The sequence below is a fragment of the Anguilla anguilla genome, chromosome 4 (genome assembly GCF_013347855.1).
Source record: "Anguilla anguilla isolate fAngAng1 chromosome 4, fAngAng1.pri, whole genome shotgun sequence".
NCBI lineage: Eukaryota > Metazoa > Chordata > Actinopteri > Anguilliformes > Anguillidae > Anguilla > Anguilla anguilla.
In genome coordinates, this window is record NC_049204.1 from 11,175,144 (window position 1) to 11,181,668 (window position 6,525).

A 6,525-nucleotide genomic window follows, 5' to 3' on the forward strand; every position below is an offset into this window, starting at 1 on the left:
CAACATTGCTTTCCGCCATGTTAACTAGCTACATCAGCTGCAAGGAAGTATAGTGTGCAACCTTGTAACCATGGCCATGTCTGTTGTTTATGTGTGATGTCTTGAACTCATTTGCATATCAATGGAATGTCCACGCCGTCCTGTAATCCATGCTTGAATCAGAGACAGGTTATCAGTTTTCAAGGTTGATCTATTTTTTGCTCATGTTATCTGCTGTACATAGTTGACAGAACATATGCTTCTACTAGGCTATAACATAAAATAACAAAATTTAAGATCAGGTTTCTTTTAGCTTTAAGGAAAAAATAAAGAACGAACCTATACACATGTTCAACAGCCTTAACTAAGCAAGAGTTTGGTTGTAGCAAAAACCAGCATGAACAGAGGACTCCAGGACCGAGGTTGAGAATCACTGTCATAGTTATAAAATTCAATACACGGAAGAAGGAATAATTGGCAATTCTCTGATATAAAATGCATTTTCTTTAAAGCCACAGGCAATTGAACAGTGACATGTCTGCATAGCAGAAACGCTTCTGAGAAATGTATGCAAACACATGCTTCATCCCCTGGATTTGTCAAGGACTTGGAATTAATGTCAGGATTTACCTTTCATGAAATGTAAAGCTTTTTAAAATGTATACATTTTGCTATGGATTATTTGCAAACAATATATAGATTCCTGTACACTTCCACATTGCAAGGTAGTATTCTCATGTAAAAAATTGCCTTTTGTAGACCATATTCTACCCTTTCTGTGTTACAAATAAAATGAAAATCTCTCACACACATGCATGCACAAAGCAGTTTTGAACCCCAAGCATATAGTATCTGCTGGTTCAACAAGACAGGCACATAAAATATGAAATAACATTAATATTACTAATGAACAATGTTACAAAGGATGCAACATCTCTGCAACCCACTGACCTATATCATATCTGGATGGTCTGTTTACATGAACTTAAGCTCACAAACCTGGGAGTCTTTCATTTGTCATTGATCATTATATGTCATTCATAAAATTTAGTTAACATTTCCGATCATTTAAATGATTGTGATAATTAAGTTAAGAGCAGAGATTGTCATGAAATAAAAAATAAAAAACAGATTTTAGCCTCCTTGTCTGCCCTTGCTCTATAGGACTTAATCCATTGAGTACAAGATGAAGACAAGTAAATTCATATGCTCTATTAGACATAAGGGTGTCCACACACTGTTCACCCTTTTTGAATTTTCTTATATCTCCACAAAGAATATTCACACCCTAAAATCTGGCGATGCATATAGTGTGGATATTGCCTTGGTGCTTGCAGGGTTGGAGAATTGAAAAGTGTTTTGTCTAGCAATTACCACATCCATTTTAACAAACTCCCCCCGTGATCAAAGGTAAGCCTCGCATGGATAAACAGAGTTTAACATCTGCTTAACGGAAGAGCATTTGCATGAGAATTCCCCAGGACATCAGAACCAGTGCAGCGCAACATCACCCCAGCCCAGTTTCAGCTCACTGTTGACCGGACCGATTTGCATATGTCCTCCCTGCAAACAGAGGAAGAGAGTAAGCCTCTCATTAATCTGCTGGTGGGGCGTCTGTCCCATTAAGCTTGTCTCAAGCTAACCTCTGCGTTCACTCCCCCCACCCCCAAAAAAGGGTATAGCGATTTATTGCCTGAGCTGATCAAGAAAACGTTACCAGAATGCCCAACGTCTCTTCTGGTGAGTGGTTAATTTCTCAATCGTTCATTTGCAGACAAGTTGGAATATTTCAAAAGAGCATTTTTGAAAATGTCAGCCTTCATTTGCTTCTGTTCTTTTCCAGGTGCCCACTGTACATGTCAAAGCAACCATGGACAATTACTTATAACCTCTCAGGTAAAGCAGTAGCACCAATCACTGCTGAAAAATAAAGTATAAATAAAATGTTCAAGTCAAAATACAAAAAATATATTGTCCTATGAATGATGCATTCTACTATCTGTGGAGTTATAGATGAAATAGATATTTTGTGTATTATGCACTCCCTGTATGGGGAATGTCCTGTAATAATTCCATTGGATATGTTATGCCTAGTACAATTTCTGTACTTTTATCATATCTAGAATATGAAGTATTTACAGACACACAAGGAACATCATCTTTAAATTTGACATCTATTATATCAACATGCTAGCTACTGTCAAAGGGAGATTAAAAAAAGAAAAATCATTGCTGTACAGGTATACTGAAATACCCTTGTATTCTTCACCATCTTATGAATCCATATATAACACTCGGTTTTGTTTTTCCAGAGGTGTTCAACACCTGAAACTGATAATAGCTTTTTGAAAAAGTTATGAAACAACTTGTTTTCATTAAACCATCAAAAGCAAAAAAAAAAAAAATACACAGTAAATCTGGAGACATTTATGCAATGTAACAAACTCATACTGTGTATGGCATTTATAGGGATGCTGCTCTTTGGCAGCCGATGTTTGTTTTTGTTCCTTCTTACTTTTTCGACAAGGTTCTTTCCGTAATAATTCATGTTCTTCACAGATAAAGTGAACTGGCTGAAAGGGAGATATGCATAGACAGCTGTAAATATAGATAGTGAATAAATATTTGTTATTCCGTTCTGAAACAGAAGGTGTTGCATTAAATTTAATAATATCCTTGTGGGGAATGGAATATAATGTTAAAAAACAATTCACAATACATTTGTAATAATATTACCAGAATAATTAATAAACCATAAATAAGTATCATCTCATGGCAACTGAACAGGTATATCTCGATACATAAGGGCAGAACCCCTTGTAAAATTTATTTGAATACTCATATTTGCTAAATGTCCCAAATATTCAGTATAAAACCACTCAGTATGAAAAAAATTAGTGCAAAATAAGGGTAACATGTTTTCATGTTGAAGTGAATGTTGAGATTGAGATACAGACTATTGAAATGCAACTGCCAAAATAAAGGGAATATTTGAATAAATGAGGGATACAAAGTAGCCTACATTGAAAGCAGGTGCTTCAACACAGGTGTGGTTCATGAGTTAAACAAGCAATTACCGTCCCAGCATGCTCACAGTTATGTATAAAAAAGCTGGGCTGGCTCAGTTGCCCATTATTTTGAATACCAATGTCAGAAGAACAGACTTTGAAAGATGGGTGGTTGTTGGGGCACGTTTTACACAAGCTTCAGTTACTATGACGGCCAAATTTGCTGACGTTTCATAAGGAACAGTGAGTATGGTGGTGTCATGGAAGTCTGAGGAAAAGACATCTACTATGGTCAACTGTGGTTGGATGTGCATACTCCTTCACTTATGTGTATGTATGGCAAGGATAAAGGAAATCTGATCATGCCACCCGATGAATTTCACCCAAGGCAATAATCCAATTCACCTATCCCAACAGGTGCCCTGGTTTGTTGGCTGAATGCAGACAGATGTGATTCCAAAGAAAATTACATTTTGTTTATGTAGCCATCCCACCACAATGCTCATTTACATAATATACATAGGTAATACTGAAACCTATGAAACTTCCACTAATACACTAAAATGCATGGGAGGAGCTGTGATGGGATGCACCAGTTTACTCTATGTCTAGAGATCTCACCTGGGAGACTGGGAGGCCTCAGGTAGCTTTAAAGATGTTAGTATGTAGGCTAGCTATACTGCTTGTGAACAATGACTCCCATGCATAAACACTTTGACTCACGAGCCCCCACTTTGAGCACTCACACTCAAAGAACCAGTTATTTTATTAACCTAAAATGGTGCTCTACTTGTGCGTAACATTTGACTCCATGTATAAGGAGTAAAACCACAATACCAAAATACACCAAATTATAAAGGGCTTAATCAATTTCAAGAGAAAAATATGCAATAACACTATACACAGTCCAGAATATATATTTAACTACAATAGTGGCATTTATTTAAAAAAAAACACCAAAGTGCCATGAACTTGACGCCATTCAAACTTAGGCAGCCCATACACACTGCATGGCCCCTTTAACTGTCACAGTATTAAATTAAAGAAATGAACACGAAACCAAAATAACAAACTAAAGAAAATAACCCGGGGTTTTAGGCTGTTCGTGCAGTTTGTCTTTATACGTTGGCGCTCATGTTGGAGCTCATATGAATCCACACAAGAATAATGTTGAGGTTTACTCACTCACACAGGAAAACAAGTCACTGGCGATCCGAATGCAGGTCCGACACAAACACACTTCATGTGGCTAGCTGCAGGTTAGCTAACCCGAAACAGTAGAGAAAACACTTCGTCGAGAATAAAATAAGAAAAACTGGAATTTACATCAAAACGTCCGCACCTTCCCATCCCGTACCGCGACTTAATTCAATGGCGATGGCAATGGCGAAAACCGATAATCAATTCCAAAACGTGCATTCAACTCAATTTCACTAAACAGTTTTACGATCTCTCCTGCACCGTGCACCATCTGCTTCTCTCTTCAGTTCGAGTCTTCTCTTGCAACTCCTAACTAGTTCCCACTTGACCTCTTGTCGAACCCCCCATCATGCAGCGTGATTGGACAACATAACTTCTAATCAGCACAGCAATAGTCGCCAGACAGTTCACTAAACGTTTAACCAGACCTTCAATCTCCGTGAACTTTCTAAAGTAGTTCTCGTTTTATCAGCTTCTATCACGTGAACCAATTAGGCCTATCTAAATCACACAGTTGCATAGGATAAACTGCAGCTAGCCCCACACGAATGGCACAGGAAAAAAAAACACTGGCCTCCCTGAACAACATCCACCCAAATCCAAGAATTAATGAATTAATTAAAATACATTGCAAATATCAGATCAAATTGGCAAACATCTTCCAAGGGCACTACATTTATAACATTAAACAGATGGCTGGAAGTGCCTGTATGAAGAGAGAGTCAAGCCCGAATATATTTTTAAAAGATGTTAAACACCGCTGGACACAAACATCGTAAAATGATGTAAGTGGTAAAACAAAGGTTTAATTTTTTCCATTAAAAAAACATGCATGGACTTCTAGGCTACCTTTCAGCATTTACAAAAAATACCAATAGATAACGCTAACAACCGAGCCCAGTAGCGACTCGGCTGGAGGTATCCTACCTAAAATGGCTACTCACCAGTGAACTGGAGCGACCGCGGCAACAACTACATTAAATGCGCAATAATAAGCTAGGAAAAAGAGGCAAAACAGCAGCGCATCCAAGCAACCTAAAAGGGAAACAAATCAGTCAACATTCACAGAGCAACTGCTATATATGAAACATAACCTTGGATGCCGTAAGGACGATCCTACTTACCATTCCTCTAGTCTACCTCAGGCCCTGGGAAGGCCCCCCACACTTTGATTGGTAAAGACCTCTCTGGTCCTGTTAGCCAGACGCAGTCTCGCCCCAGTTTTCTATGCGCGGCTAACGAGCTGGTTCACAGCGCAATCTGGTAATTTCCCATAAACCAGGAAGCTACAATAAATAGGAGTTAAAACCACGGATCGCTAACCTTAAAATAGAGGAGCAAGGCTGCGGGGCTACACCTGCCTTTCAGACAGGAAGACTCACGGAAGAGGAAGCAGGCACAAGGTCAGGAAATGGGGTAACATTAAAACGACAGGTACGTTTCCCCTTATACAGCTGCGTACCTAAATGGCAGATTATTCAGAATAAAAGGGGAGGGAAAAGGAAGCTTATTTGTGCAATTGGTTCAGTGTAGAAAATAAATAAATAATTTTTTTTTTAAAAACAGAAACGCTGTAAACCGGTCCGAATCATCTGGCTGCAAATATCAATCTAGGTCATGAGCAGGCAGTTTCATCAGGTTGTCTGTCTGTTGATGTTAATTTCATTCTTTATCTGTTGACATATTCTTTGATTTTACCCAAAATGACAGGCGATGCCAAATTACTTGCCGCCAAAATAACCTTTCATGGTGAGTGCTGGAGGCGAGTGTGCTGGCTCACGTGCTTAAAACGTAAAAGCCTGAGCGACAAGCCTAGTCAGGGAAGTGGGTTGGTTACCATTTTTTACAAGGACAAGATACAAAAAAGTATAGTTGTGAACTTTGCTTTTAACTTCAGCAGGGCAAAAGTACAGTAAAGAGTCTTTACAAAATCCAATTTGCATCACACCTCATGGGGTGCAAGTCTGACATTTATTAAGGGGAGTCATTTCTCATTTTAACCGAGCTGAAATGCGTTTAACGTTCCCATTATACTGTTTCAGCTCCATTAACAGGGAGTTCCTGAAATGAGCATGGCAGGTATTGCAGATAACCTAATATTATAGAAAAGTAACATTCACTGAATAAAATTGGAGCAGTACCATCAATAGAACTTCTGAGGCTAGATTGTTCATCTGCCTCTGAGATTACATTGTGGAGACGCATTGTACCCATACCATTTTTTCCCCCAACCATTTCAAGGATGAATTTCCTCATTAACAGAATTGCCTATAATCTATGACATAAAATCACTTGCAGACAGACATTAAATGGCTGAAATGTGTTTCATCAGTCGGAT

At 38.5% G+C, this 6,525-nt stretch overlaps 1 long non-coding RNA gene across 1 annotated transcript; it reads right to left on the reverse strand.

The window, feature by feature from the left end:
• Positions 1 to 255: 255 nt before the first annotated feature.
• Positions 256 to 5,608, reverse strand: LOC118225108. The gene is made up of 3 exons (XR_004764772.1): positions 5,312 to 5,608; positions 5,132 to 5,222; positions 256 to 1,542 (listed from the first exon to the last, which is right to left on the reverse strand). It is a non-coding gene; the product is annotated as an uncharacterized LOC118225108 (long non-coding RNA).
• Between the last annotated feature and the right edge of the window lie 917 nt (positions 5,609 to 6,525).